Source organism: Pieris rapae, chromosome 11 (assembly GCF_905147795.1).
Source record: "Pieris rapae chromosome 11, ilPieRapa1.1, whole genome shotgun sequence".
Taxonomy (NCBI): domain Eukaryota; kingdom Metazoa; phylum Arthropoda; class Insecta; order Lepidoptera; family Pieridae; genus Pieris; species Pieris rapae.
In genome coordinates, this window is record NC_059519.1 from 7,227,191 (window position 1) to 7,242,595 (window position 15,405).

Genomic DNA, 15,405 nt, shown 5'->3' on the forward strand with positions numbered 1-15,405 from the left:
TCATTAGTATCATCATAATAGCGAATCAACTAGTATGAGAACGAGTAAAATAGCGGTGTCGCCAGCGCTGGCTGGCGCTCATGAAAATAAATTTAGTATAATGACGTCGAGTAAACGTTGCCGCGCCGCGCCCGGTCGCTGCTCGCATGGAACGTGGCCGTGCGACGTTGCCGCACCGAACGCTCTTTCTAATCTTGTCGTAAAGTTCTTTTTCTGATGCTCAGCGCGTCGCTTGCTCTATCCATTCGAAACTTGAAAACGACTGACGTTTATTTTATCGCTTATGTCACATACTGCATTTTATAACCTAGCCGTGCGCTGTGCGGATTTTATTCTAGATGCCAATTAAGAATAAGAACATTTTCTTGTATTATAAAAACCAAGAAAAATACCTGGTTCATTAATAAATGTTCACTTCGAAATAATACATATCTGGAATTAAATAAAGAGTACAGAAAACTCAAGCAACCAGGGCGAGTCAAACGAACTTTCTATGGCATTGTGAGGAGTAGATACTGGCACAGCATTGCCTCAGAGCTCGCTTAACCATGTCGTCGAGCAGACGAGGGTCGATGTAGGGGCGGGGAGTGCGGCGAAGGGGGCACAGCCGTTGCTGTGTGCGCTCGTACTGCATGCACGCACACAGAAGCAACATAATAACATCGTAGCGGCCGTCCGCTTGTATCTAGCGCTACAGCTAGCTACCTACGCTCCAGCGAACGCTGTATTATAGGTGACTATAAAATGGGGTAGATAGCGTGGGGTGCCTCTGTATAAAGCGAGCTGCGAGGCTATACAAGAACATTTCTACTTATTTGACATTATTCAAACTCTATTTTTTGTAGTCACTGTCCTTTTGAATACCGAAATTAATTAGAGCTTTTAGTTTAATTAGTCATTGAAGTGAACTTTCGTGAATAGACTAAGCGAGAGATGTAAACAAAGCGTTTATGGTTTTTTTTTTTTTATTGCGCGCCATTATAAATCTACAAACACAATAATAAAACGCAAAGATTTACTACAAGTGATCTACATAGCATTTTTTGTTCCTCCATTCATAAATTCACAGCGTGAAGGTGTTAATCCGCAATATCGAATTGTATTGAACGACCGATTAACGAGACCCGTTCCTTTTGTGGAATAGCTATGGAGCACGTGATTATTATCCATTCATTGAAGGGCTGCTCGCCTTGCTTACAGGTGGCTGAAGATTAGATCAAGATAGGATAGAGTCAAACGTGCTTAACTCGAACTCGATTGTTTCCGAGCTTCCGATTAATATCGCGATCACGATGAGTTGCAATCGCAATTCTCAGTTTTGACAAATTACCTCGCCTGTATTAGTTTATTATTCATCTGTTTAATAAGTCCACCTGGACGAAGTACAAATCAATGCATAATTATTAACGTCTTGGGATCACCTCTTTTAACATATCATATAAAAATCAAAATCATATCTTAAAGCTTATTTTAATTATATCTCTTAGAGATAGCATTCACGAATACGATTTTTACAAATCAGAACTTATATAAATATATTTTACCGACCGTAAGCAGCCTTTATATATAAAATTATTATAACGCATGATTTAGTAAGTGTTTTCGGGTCGCACGGTATAGCATTCGCAAAACTGGCAAACCAAGGCAGCTCGCCCAGTCGCTGGCACGCACATTTCCGTGAGCGAGCGAGGCCGCGTACGTATGTATGCGTGCACGTATGTGAACGCGCTCGACCTGTGTGCGCACAACCAGTCTTACATCCTGTTTGGTGGCCCGTCGCTCGCGCAGCTTCTACTTCGAGCTTTTTATTTCACTGCTGCTCCGTTTAGAATTTTATAACTCTTGTTTCGAAAAATGCTATCTTTAGCATTAATTTTCTTTGCTTTGTTGATACTAATTTTTATTATCTAGTTCGCCTATTAAACAGCAATAATTGTATATAAAACTGCAATTATCGCTCTTAAAAAAATCTTCATATCTTGAATTTGAACACAATGTTGTATGTAGTTTATTTCATGGAAATTGTTCGTTACGGAGGTATTGAAATTAAAACCGTACGAAGAAATAGGCTGTATTACCGTTACGAAAGTTCGCGGCGAGGTTAAACAATTTCAATGTGACGGATACAAAAAGTTTCAAACCGTTAAGAAACAAACAAAAGGAATTCCAGAGGAATGTGGCATAAAAAGCAGGGGTATTCCCGAAATGCATTGTTTACAGTACAGGCGCGTGCGAGACGTGGCGTTATGCGTTTATTATGATGAGCGACTTGCCACTTGATGCAATGAAAGGGAAAATTGTTTTTTGTAGTAATGACGCATTCGCTTCCCCGAACCGCTGTTTGCTCGGAATGTCGGACCGCTTGTTGCACAGTATTCTACCTACTTGACTGTCTTTAGCCTTACTACATATATAGCTAGGTATGTGAGATATTAACTATTGAATGTTCGGATATCGGGCATAAACGGCCGTAATTCAGGATCTTTATAAAAAGAATATATAATTTCTTTTGCATGATGCAAAAACTTCATTAATTTAGTACGAATAGGCTCTGTTCAACCAGAAAATATCTATAAAAAAACAGATATCTGGTATTACTTAGGTAAGTTCGTTAATTCTGAGATTGGTAAAAAAAATGTACGAGAATCGATCGACCTTAATGTTATATCAAAAGAGTTTTAACTAATCACATACTTTTTAATTGCAGCACTTTAAAAGAAAAACATGTGTGTGGCTGCACTGTTACAAGGGAGTATACCAGCTATTTAAACCTCATGAATCTTGAGTATGTGTAACAAAACATTTCCATGAATGGGACCTCTTGAATGCGGTTTCAGTTGACACTGACATTGTTAGAGTCGCGTACGTAGTACATAAATCACCGCAAGCCACAGGGCGAAGTGGTTCACGCTCATTTAAGATAATAAATCAGGAAGCGGGCGTGAGCGGACCGATAATGACGTCACATCTCGGAGAATCCCCGGAAGAGAATAAAATAAAAATGTCACGTAGCGATCAGCTGTCGGGCGTGACGGGAGGGACCGCGATACGCATAACGACGCCGCAATAAAACTTATTTTTATGTTTTTCGCTCACAATGGCCGCGCGAAGGTCGAGCTATCTAAATGGGTCAATACACTCTGCGTAGTACGAGCGAACACGTGCTCCCGCGTTTGTAAATAGCGAGATATCGGCCGATTGTTGCAGTGATTAATGGGGGCGCGTAATGACGCCCGCGCCGCTCGCTAATGTGTTCATTCATCGCCCGACTATTATTGCTTGCTCACGGAGATGGTTTTGTTCAATCGATGCTTAGGGCGATGCCCAATGTCAAGGTTGCACTTGATATGCTCACCCGCCATTTACACGTGACGTCACACGCACATAACCCTCCTTATCAGTCCATCTGTTTTACATACAAAATTACGTCACATAATCGATTGTTTCCTAAAACAGATAACTAGACTCTCGGTTTGTTTATGTTTTTTGTTTGGCTTTTTAATACTGACCATTAGGCGTACGGTTTTACTTTGAGGTAATTTTCATAAATTTTTCGTATATTGACCGCACAATATCTTAAATACGTTATTCTCAAACATGAAAACGTATCAATATATAAATAGATACAAGTAGACTTACAGAAGCAACTATGAAAACCATTTCAATAATAAAGCAAAAACATTGAAACTACAAACATATTTTGTTAAGTTACAAGTCAAAGACAAGAATTGAGTCGGGCTATAAAAAGACTCACAAATCCAGACCGCCGATTTGACAGGGGTCTGAAAAGGTCAGGGTGATAGCCCACATAGTGTTATCTCCATATGTTAACGGTCACAACGCCCATTCACTCTGAAGAATACCCCACACTCCTGGGCCGTAAGTTCGCGATGCATCCATGCAACAAGTTATCTAAGAACTTCCGTGTATCGCAAAGCTCGGCGAAACTCCCTAAGTACTTGTTTCTCACCTACTTTCCCTCCTCTAGCCCAAAGGTATAACACAAGTTTGCCTCCTTATTAATAATTCTAAGAAGGCTGTATGTTTCATAGTTTTGATATTGTATAGATTAACTTTGGTTAGATGAAGTTCTAATCGACATTATAACTTTAGACATTATACTTATGCTATCGTTACGATTTAGGCTCCTGGAAGAAAAGACCGTACCAATTCTTAAAATGCAGGCGATGGATCAGATGCGTCCTGCCCGTTTGTAGCTGTTTTGTAAAAAAAAACAGATCATGCGAGTTTAACACGTAAAATACACTGCTACATGATATTTTCAGGCAGTGATGCCCAATTAAATATGGATGTGATTGAAAAACGCGTGTCCGGTAACGAGCGTGTACATAATTGGTGGGTGGGCCCGGAGTGACCCAGTTGCGTCGCCCGGCGACCCGGCTGTCCCCGGGCGAGCTCCCCGCCCGCCCTGCCGCCCGCCCGCACTAAATAACCTGCCCGAAAGCGACACCTTAACAAAGGTCGTTCAACCGTCACAGGGTACTTTGCTCTTCTGATTTTTCATACAACTTTTAACTCAACCCCCTTTTCGAAGGATTATAGATCGCCAGTCGAACATATATAGATAATATTTCAACATACATAAACATAATATGTGGGACATATGATATACAGTGCAATTAAATAAACATTCAAAACAAAAATTCGAGTACATATAATTGTTTTAAGACGGGTTTACCGCACAGCCCCCACAAGACGACGGCTCCTCAAAGGGCGGTGGGGTGCGGAGTTGAGTTGTATTACTCCGAACTTGCGCAAAATTTCACTTTCTCTGAAGATGTTATGCGTAAAGTTAACCACCCCTCAACTCCCTACTTCGCTAACAAACTTTAGAAAATAGTTTTATCCGACTCTAAAATTTACTGAAGCAATTTTGCCGCCCGGACTATTAACCCGTCTTATTTATGCCATTAGCTGGAAACTGTATTGAAATTGCATTTTTAGAGTTAATTTCTATAATTCCACAGTGAATGCATCACATTTTTTTCGAAGAACACAACCTGCAAAATCAGTTTAGTTTTTGCCTGTGTGACATCGTTATCTTAGCAAATTCCAACCGAATAAAACATAAAAACGTACGTCAAAAAAGTCCTACTCACAAAAACCCTACCTCCACGCCCTCTCTGAAGTTATAAAACACTGAAGGTAGTTTAGATCGCCGAGTTCTCGACCTTATTTCGCATTGTTAAAGCTCAAAGTGGCTCGAAGGTAGGAGCACACGAAAGTCTCGCAGCTGAAAGGCGAGCACACGAGCGTAGAAGCTTTAAAGTAAAATGAAAGCAGACTTCGCTCTTAATTCACCAGCACATAGATACGGCGTACGTCGATAGAGCCACCCCGCTCCCACGCCGCCCCGCGCCCGCCACCCTCGGCATAAATAAGGGGGACAACTCCGGTTAACAAGAGAATGAGCACCCTCCCTCGCGGCTTCGCTGGAAGGGAGAATAAGGGGGCTGCGGCGAAGGACGAATTAAGGAGATGAGAGAGCACACGCTCTCGAGACGAAACATCGTGCCAACTGGGGAATTATAGAAAAGCCTGAATAAGCGTTGCTCGATTCGTTTTCTGAAGTTTATGAAATGAAATAGTAATTAGCAAAAACTCTTTTGGATATCAGAAATAGGAATTGGAGATATTCTATATAAAATTAACCTACAGAATTATAGATGAAGTTATTCACCAATTTTAGTCTCAGTTTTCCGATCGCAAAGACAGTGCTTTGAACCACGTGAGTCACATGTCCTCATAAATAACAAACTATATCCCTTTGGAGTTAGGGTTTGTTTTCGGCAAAATTGCTCCTTCGCTTTGTGATTCTGAGTGTTGCAAATTCGATCGTATTTCACCGTCTCAAGGTGGAGTTTGGGAGCGAGGGTAATATTCTTGAGGGTGGGTATAAATTGTCCATGGGGGTAGACGGGGCGACGCGAGGGCGCCGTTGAGTCACGGCTAGAACGAGCGGACTTCATACTATAAGTATAGCTCACATGTCACAAACTTTTCTCGGCATCGGGAAACTTTGGTAACATCAACCGAGCACGTGGCGATATACATAATTACCGATTCCCGCGCAACGACTTTATCGACTGTTTACTATCAATGTCAACAATATAATTGTTCTGACGTGTATTAAAGATTCTTAGGAGAGGATTTAATAATAGGAAGTATACTTTAATATACATTTTTAATAATAGTGTGATAAGTGCGTCGAGCAATCAGTTACATCGGACCGTCACCTTGAAGTCTGATAACAGCTTGATAAAACGCTTGCGACATTCGTATTACAAGCTCTGTTTATTTACTTATAAATATATCTTTAATGTACTGAACCTAAATATTTTAAACAATTTATTGCGCTAGGTATGTCGTAATAATATGCCAGTAGAAGATATTTAATAATATTCTTTTATTCTTGAACGCTTCATAGGCCCTAAATCCAGGTCAGGAAATTATTGTTTTTGCCTATAATCGAACTCAGAAGATTTTTTAAACTAAATGCCCTGAATGTTAGGTTCAATTATATTTTTTTGTTACATTAGAAAAATGTAATAAAAAAATTAAATATAATTAATTAGAAAATTTTGGAATCATAAAGTCCAATATTAATTTCTAAAAGACGGGGGTCCTGATAACTGCGCCCGTTGAACTGAAGTCAGTGATAATACTCCAAGTTTCCAGTATACATTATGTAGAGAAGGGGCTGGCGTTATATATTTGCCCCTCCTACGAGAAAATTCGCTCGCATTTTCCCGCTTAAACTTATAGCCAGTTAGTTCGTTTAAGCAGCTACGTATTAGCTGAAAATTTAATCGTAATTTAAAAATAGATCATTTTAATTTTCTACTTTATTTTGGCACCGATATTTATAAATGGAATATTTTTTTTAAATTCTTGATTCTCATTATTGTCTTTGTCTTAACCCATTGGGCCATAGACGATAGTGCTGATGTGGTACCGTTACTGTTTTGCATAAGTAATGACCACCGATACCGCCCGCCCCGCGCGCTCTCCCCTCGCCCGCCCCCGCTAGGCCTATCGATTGCGGCGGCGCGAGGGAGGGGCCATAATTGTCACACTGAAATTACTGTATTCCTTTAATATCATCCTTATACCTTAAATATAAAACACATTATCCTTTGCATTTGCTCCACCAAATGTTTCACCTAAGTTTGGAGCTATAATAGAGGCTTCGAACAGTATGACAGAGCTTAATTAGACAGGCGATAGCGACAAATGGATTTTACTTGTCTCGCAAATAAGCATTCAAGAGTCTTGCTCTATTACTGTGGCGTATAGACAACTTAGTTTGCTTATAATGTTAGCAATGACCCGCTACTAACAGTTGGCAACACCCACGTGATATTAAAAATCATAATCGCTTATTCGAGTTGAAACAATCAAAGCATTTTCATTTAGAAAACAATAACGCAACAGAGCGAACGCATCGCATGTATTAATAGTCGTCTGTTTTTTAGCGCGCACCGACGAAAGTATGGTGAAAGTTAATGACGTCACACACGCGTACGCGCCCGCGCCGCTCACTCGCAGCCGAGTCTTACCAAACGACATTGCAACATAAGAAATACTAGCCTGATACACAGTGGCCTCTCTCGACACGTTCTCTTACCCAACACGCGCACAGGTTTTACTTGACTCTACTATTACGAAGGCCCCATTCCCCTAATCACGTCTCATACGAGTTTATTGCCATGCGGGTAGAACGCAGTGATAATGTAAAAAACAAATATCATATAGAACACGTCTTTTCATGGCCACGGTCTAGATAATACTAAAGTGTCTCAAATAATTATAAGTTAATCTAATGGGTCGTGTATGTAAAGGGCAAATCCAGCTGTTAGGACCGCCCACAGATTAATAACAATTACGAGTAGACACGCTGCGATCAGCTGATCTCTGCCTCGGGTATTAATCATATTATCTAACAATTATTACTGAACGAATTGTCTATTGCTTTGTGTTTTTTATCTTGTTATATTTTCCTAACCATAGCAGTGTTGGCCTACTAGCAGGCCTCAGATGCGATGCCCGATGCCCAATGCACCAATGGACTTTCTGTTTATGTGTGCAACATTCGCTTGAACTATAAAGAAGAACTTTGGGAGGAAACACGCCCTAGACCCAAAAAGTAGACGGCTATGTGACAGACAGGAGCGCCACTGGATTGTAAATATTATTGTATAAATATGCTCATGATGATGAGTAAGATGAAGACGAAATGATACTCATCATAGGTGGAAAAAGACTGTGTCCTAAATCCTAATAGTAAGACTAACCGTACAGACTTAGACCTAGATTAGACCTTAGCACTTAAAGAGAGCTTGTAAATGTTAGTTCAACTACAAAGGTTTTCTAATTTGCAAAGTGTGGGAGGGGCTAGAAGCTTTATTTTTTCATTGCCAAAAAAGCAATGCGACGTGACGTCACGACTCCGGTGGGGTAAAGGAGATTAGATGGGGGGAAGATCGTGAGCGGAGGCGGACTGACGCCAACCAACCCCTACTGCTTGTTTCTCGAATTTGATTTAACGCCCTCATTAGTTGTTTCGTCATTATAACAATTAGGAAGATGAATATATAATTATTGGTTTAAGATTACGTACTGTATATACCATAGTGATATCATAGAAAAGCATTATTAGCCTGCACTTAATAAATGTCAATATCATCCTTTGTTCGGTTATCACAATATGTCATAGGAAATATACTATTAGAAGAAGTTACTATCTATTATGTCTTTAATCTATTTATTAAAATTAAAAAAAAATTGTTTTAGAAGTTCAAATATATAACGTACGTGAAAGTAAATTTTTGTATATTACAGAAGGCAAATGGGCAGAAGGCTCACTTAATCTTAAGTTATACCGCCGCCCATAGACAAACTGTCCGCGCTGCTTACCTTTCAAAAATTGGTACTATCTTCTCTTTGGACCCTAAGTCGAGTTGGTTCGAAAATATTTTAGTGGGCAGCTTGTACTATAATTATTCTTTGTTTAACACATATATGTAATAGAAGAAGATATTACTGTACGACAATTACAGTTTCTATTAAGTGGAAAACATTATGTTCTTGTGTTACCACTGCGTTACATTACGATTTACTGTATTAGGTACGACTGTTACTTTAATTATTAATTTCATTCGAGATAATTTCGAGTTACCATAGTAACGCCCGTATCGAGATCAAGGGCCGGGGTGGAGCGCCGGTCTCCCTTGGAGAACCCCCTCTAACACTGCATTATAGTAATTTACAATTAAAAATGTTTTCTTATTCTATCTATTCGTGCTTCGTAGGTGTTTACAAACGGATTCGTTTGGGTATACTGCAAATAACACTGTATACAAAGTTGTTTTATACTTGGAGGAATCAATATTTTGTTAACTAACTTCATTTCACCTTAATGTTTTTTTACTTAGCCTAACGTTTTAGGTACATACCAACATATGGAACAATTGATATGACAGATTTTTTTTAATAATTGGAAATTATTTAAAAAAATCTGGCTTGAAAGCAATTTTTCAAATTTTTAACCCCACAAAAACATTCCTCAGAAAAACATACTCGAACTGCTATAATATTATTAATTAGGAATTTCTACGTAACATTACTTTCTTGACAGTTAAATGTATTTCATACATCCAACATCAAACGCGACTGATTAAACCAAGCGTTGGAACAAGAATGAATTTTTAATAGCAGAGTGGGCGGCTCCTACAACTACCCACCTAAACGCTACGCACTTAGAAGATTAGTCCCGAGAGCAACTCAAGTAACATCAATCGCTTATAATAAGGTAAGGTTTATATTAAATTCAAGTCCCATATTCTGTATTAGGGGAGACGTTTTCATTCATAGCGTTCACAATAGTGTAAATACCGTTAAATATAACAAAATCTAATTCAATATCAAAGATAAAATCCCACTCCGCCGATCACAAATAAACAATTCATACAACAGGTAGCGTAAGCCAATAAAAGATAAGGCGAATGCAATGTAACAAAAAGTACGTGACGTAGGATTACGTCAGAGCGCGTGACGTCACTGGAGCTATACATATTTACAGTGGCCGTGCAGGTTCAATGTCGAACTATCTATTGGCCATCAATCACTGCCGATAGACGCGGGACTTCCTCGCAAACAAATGCCTTCTCCATATTTCCAATTCACGCTCACTACGATACCGTACTATCGGTTACACTTTGCAAATATGTAATATATATGTATATACAGTATTTACATTGATGAGTAGTAAATTAAAACAAATTTAAAAAGTTTGATCCCTGTCTGCACCTTAAACGCCGGCAGCTCGCTGTGCCATATTTATTCATTGCTAAATTTTTATCTAAACAAGTTTTAAATATTGGAAATGTTATTATTTTCTTGTGACATCAACACATACGCAACAAATAATAGAACGCGTTGCCGATTTGACGTAAGTTGCGTTCGATTATCTCGCACAGATGAGTAAACAATCGGTGTATGGTAATTACCGTGGAAGTATTACCGGTGCGTGACTAACGTGCCGGGAACAAGGCCGGCAATGTTTACAAACTTCCGAACACTTGTCACTACGTTCCTCCACACGTCTACGCAAATAATGGCGAGCCCTCACCATTGACATTGTCCCACTTAACGACCGACCGTCTAGACTTAAAACGCGTCCGTTGAAAGACTGATTACAACTTATCTATTGTCATTGCATTCGTGTTATCTTAACTCAAACATCTTCGTTACTATAGTGGTATTACTAAATGCAGTTCAACTGTATACGATAGTAAGGAATTCTAGCTAGACCTAAAACTAAATTATTGATGATTAAATATAAATCACTTTTTTTAATCAAGACACTTTAGAAGCAAAATAGGTTTAGGTTAAGTTTAGGTTGCCCATACTTGCTAACCATTAATTTTTTGCGCGGTGGCGTTAATACGTATGAACAGAATTCTAACAGTTAAAATAGTTGAGCATTCTTTTGATGGGCAACGGAATCTATTGAAGATAGAATAACGTTAGTTTCTAAATTTTCAAAGGCACCCTTGTATTTATCGTGCCCTGCACGGGGTGGCTAGGGGAGCGCTAGGGGTGGCGCAGCCCCAATGCAGTAGGCGCGTAGTAACTGCAATAACGGAGCAGTGAAAGTGTCGCGGCTCGCTTCAACCGTCAATGGGTGAAGACGTACTCCCTTCACCCCTTCGTCTTGAAACTTCCAGTTAATACTAAGTTATTCGACAAGACAGCACGTATGTGGCTTCAAAACGTAATGCAGGTTCACTCTCGATATGGGCTTAACGCCCGCACGTCTATGAGATGAGAACGCTGTGACGAGGTGCATATAAATGAGTGGTGCACGGCCATTATCTCAATGAATGAAACGTAAATTGAAATGTATCGCGTGATAATCCGTGCATAAATCACACTCAAACGCCGATCGTTGCGTAACAAACGGCTCAAGTTCATTGATCCACTTAATGTCCGCTAAATGTGTCGTCGAATGTCAAAACAATGTTACATAATATAACATCTGTGCACGTGGTTCCGGTAACTTCCGACACGTCATTATGATTATTTATGTGCTTATAAAGTGACGTTTATAGCCGATATCGTTGACCGGTATAACATCAATTCATTCATAAATGATTAATAGTTACCTACGAAATGGCATTAATAAAGCTATCAGCAATTATACCTAAACAAGATTTTACGCTAGTAGTAAAACGTAATTGACAACATAGAAACGTTTTATTCGCATTCTTACGTCAGTCACGCCCATTACGGGATAATTTAAATTTGCACTAACAACTAGTGACTAAACAAAAGGTATAAGACAAACTATAAACAATAAGTTATAAATAATAGATCTATTTTAAAACAAGGTGTCGTTATATATTATTAGAGTTGAGGTCATGTCGCGTATTTTTGATCGCTGAAGTTCGTACAACAAATACGGGGAAAGACATAAATAAGCGTTGAAATTAATGACGGTTATTAAACTTTCACCCCGCTCTGAACTTGACCGTCAAAATAAGAAAAATGTAATAAAAACGTCACTGTTATAGCATGACGTGAATTTACATAAATTATTGGCGTCGGAGCGTCTGGGACGGGAGTGTTTACACAGTTGCAATGTTTACATGGGCACACGAAAGTGAAGTTCAACGACATCATATTGTTTTATAGACTTGTAATTGGGTCGCGGTGCGTGCGAAATAAACCTCTTAGCCTGGCACACAGAGTCGCGATACCTGTGCCGATTTACAAGTCACGTTCACAAGTCTTTTGACAGGTTATTCATATAATATAAACTACATTACGAGTAGAAACATCCAAATTGTCAAAAACCAACCTAGGAGTACAGGCACCAAGTCGAATTTTTCGTGAACACAACAGAATAAACATTACTTATGCAGCTGATAAATTTTAATTACTAGTTAAATATAAATTTACGATCACAGTAATTGTCATGTATCTAAGATTATTTTAATGTATACTGTATAGTATGTACATAAATAAATATTATCTCATAATCACAAAAAATCGCAACGAATTAGGTTATCATTAGACAGGTTCGACGCGTGCCTAACAAAAGACGCTCGAGTAATTCAATACAACACAAATACTTATACACCTGACGTTTCTCAACAGGTGTGCGGTCATAATTCACATGTCAATGCCCCATTTAATTGGGACAATAGCGTTTCTATATGACAGAATAATTAGCATGTTTGCATAATGCGTGCATGTCCGGTAAGAAAACCCATTCATTCGTTTATTTACTACGACACGTGCGTGTCAATTACGTTTCAATGAGATATGAATATTTGTGTGTAGTAAAAACGATTCATTCGTAATCTGTAAAGTAAATACATTACATAGATAGATTTACAGGCGAGACTTCTTCGTTCTTGTGTATGTCAGAATAATGTTTTTGACATAATATGTACTTAGCGTAAAGTAGGAATCTTAAAGTAATGTACTTTTTAGTAGATTTAGTAAGTTCCGATCCAGATGCAAAGGCTAAAATTTGAACTTCCATAAATCATTAGTTTTGCATCGGCTATGTATGAAGCGGCGGTGTTTCGATTGTTTTAGTGCGTTGTTTGTGCAATTTTTGCGGGTAAAGTTGTTTTGTTGTATATTATGTCACTTTATTAAGTTAATTATAATTTACTAAATATTTTCGACGTCCTGGTGGACAGAAAAACTGTGTCCAGTTTATTTTTCCACCATACAAACTTCTATTATTTAAGATTATTTATACAATAAATAAATAAATAAAAATAATTTTATGGTGAAAATACTATTTTAGAATTAGCCTTTACATTTTAAAAGAAATGTGATACATATTGGCAACAATTAACGATATTTAGTTCAAGCATTTACGGTAGATGGCACTGATCTCAGTATCGATCGATCTTTACCGTTCACATCTAGGATCAAATCCATCCAGAATATAAATATTAGAAATATAAAATAACAAGTCACATCGCTGTATATATTTGAAAATTCGGTTTATACGGTATATTTAAAATTTCGTCAACGTTTAAGCGACTTTGAAATGAACATTATATGTATTTGTAAAATATTAACTTAATATTGTAATTTTAAATTGTCATTTAAAGTTTAGGTTTTTTAAGTGGGGCATAAATTCCACTCCAAGTCCTCTTGAAGTTTCGAATAAGTGATACATTACTGTTGTGTTAAGTAACATGAATGACATGTGAGGTCGCAACTGCAACAAGTCGCATTCCTAGATTCCCCCTTTCACCCCCTCAAAGTCTACATACGCCGTAACGAGTTATGCCACAGATATATTATAGTATCTACACAGAATAGATAAAAAATCTGCATTTGTTCAGTCTATATTATACGCAAGATTGTTACATTGAATTATTATGAAATGTTATGACGTGTTGGTGCTTATAATTCTTAGAGTAATATTTATCATTATTGCTAGATACGGATACTAGATATAAAAAAATCATAATTGTAATTTATGAAATATGTACTTAGTACTGAAATATTAAACTCTGAAGCGCGTCAAAAATGATTTCATGGACTTTGACATACTTATTTGGTCTCGTTTTTGAATAACATATAAAAGTGGTTATCATTTCTGTCAAAGATTTTATAGTAAAATTAATAATTATCGGCTCAGCGGCTTAAGAGATAAACAAGATTGGGTAAATTGGTAATTGATAATGATTTCTATATTATGATTTTTGGTTTAAGAGAATATAAATACGAAAGGTAATAAACAATAATAAAAATATTTTAAAATGTTATAAAATATATAAAATTTCTTTATGTTACGCAATTCAACTCCGTGGAAATGTTCATGGAACTGATAGCTTGATAACGTTATCGCGGTGATAAGAAATACGCAAAGTTTTTCTTAATAGTGTTTCAGTTTCTCTTCTTGGAGAAGAGAGCGTAATATAGGCGGGGCGTCCCAGTACGTTGGCATGGCAACGCGCCCTCGCTGTGCTCATGGGAAAACCGAACCTATACATTTTACATTTCTAAACGTTTCTACTTTAATTAATTAAATTAAATTTCGTTTAAGTTGCTCAGAATTATTGATATAAGCAAAATGATATACTTTTCTTTGTTAGGTACGCGCTATCTGCTTTGATAAAATGCCATTATCGTTGATATAAATTGATAAATAAAACAAAGACGCAAATCTGCTGCGAAAAATAGATTCAAACTCTTCGTTATAAAACGAAGGAGCAATATAGAAAGTAAAGTGTTCACGCTGGCAAGTCAACTCTGCGATAATTAATGTGGAGTCGAGTCGAGTCGGGCGCCGGCAGCCTCGGCCGCGCACACAAAAAACCCGCCCCGACACAAAAACACCCGTCAGACAGGGACAGCGCTACGCGCTAGAGCGAGTCAGCAACATTTACATATTTCTTGATGACTACTCGCTCGCCTCGAGCATCGCGCAGTTATCAAGATTCGAACGCTTTTGATTTAAAACTACAGAATGCGCCCTTCTATTTATCACATGACGTTTGACAGGTCGCCGGAAACGCGGCAAGATGTCAGATTCGAAAAAAGGCGCGTATCGCACGTTAAATGGAAATAGTTTTATATAATTTAATTATACGAGAAACAAAGAATTTAGAACAATGTGTCTATTCTCTTGGTCATAGTTTCAACGGTCTTATTCTAATAACTAACAAAGAATTAATGCTATGGTATATCTGTAAGGTGATATTATTAGCGGGACAAAGAAAGCTAGTTTTCAAACTAAATAACATAAAATATCACAAAGTTTCAAAACGAAAGACAACGGAAAATTTTGATTTAAAACGCTTAACAATGAAAGGTACGCTCAAATTATTCTTTAAATAATGACTACCG

At 38.0% G+C, this 15,405-nt stretch overlaps 1 protein-coding gene across 1 annotated transcript in view; it reads right to left on the minus strand.

The window, feature by feature from the left end:
* Window positions 1-15,405, minus strand: part of LOC110994051 — a 34,971-nt gene that overhangs the window by 5,222 nt on the left and 14,344 nt on the right. The gene's annotated exons all lie outside the window — the stretch shown is intronic.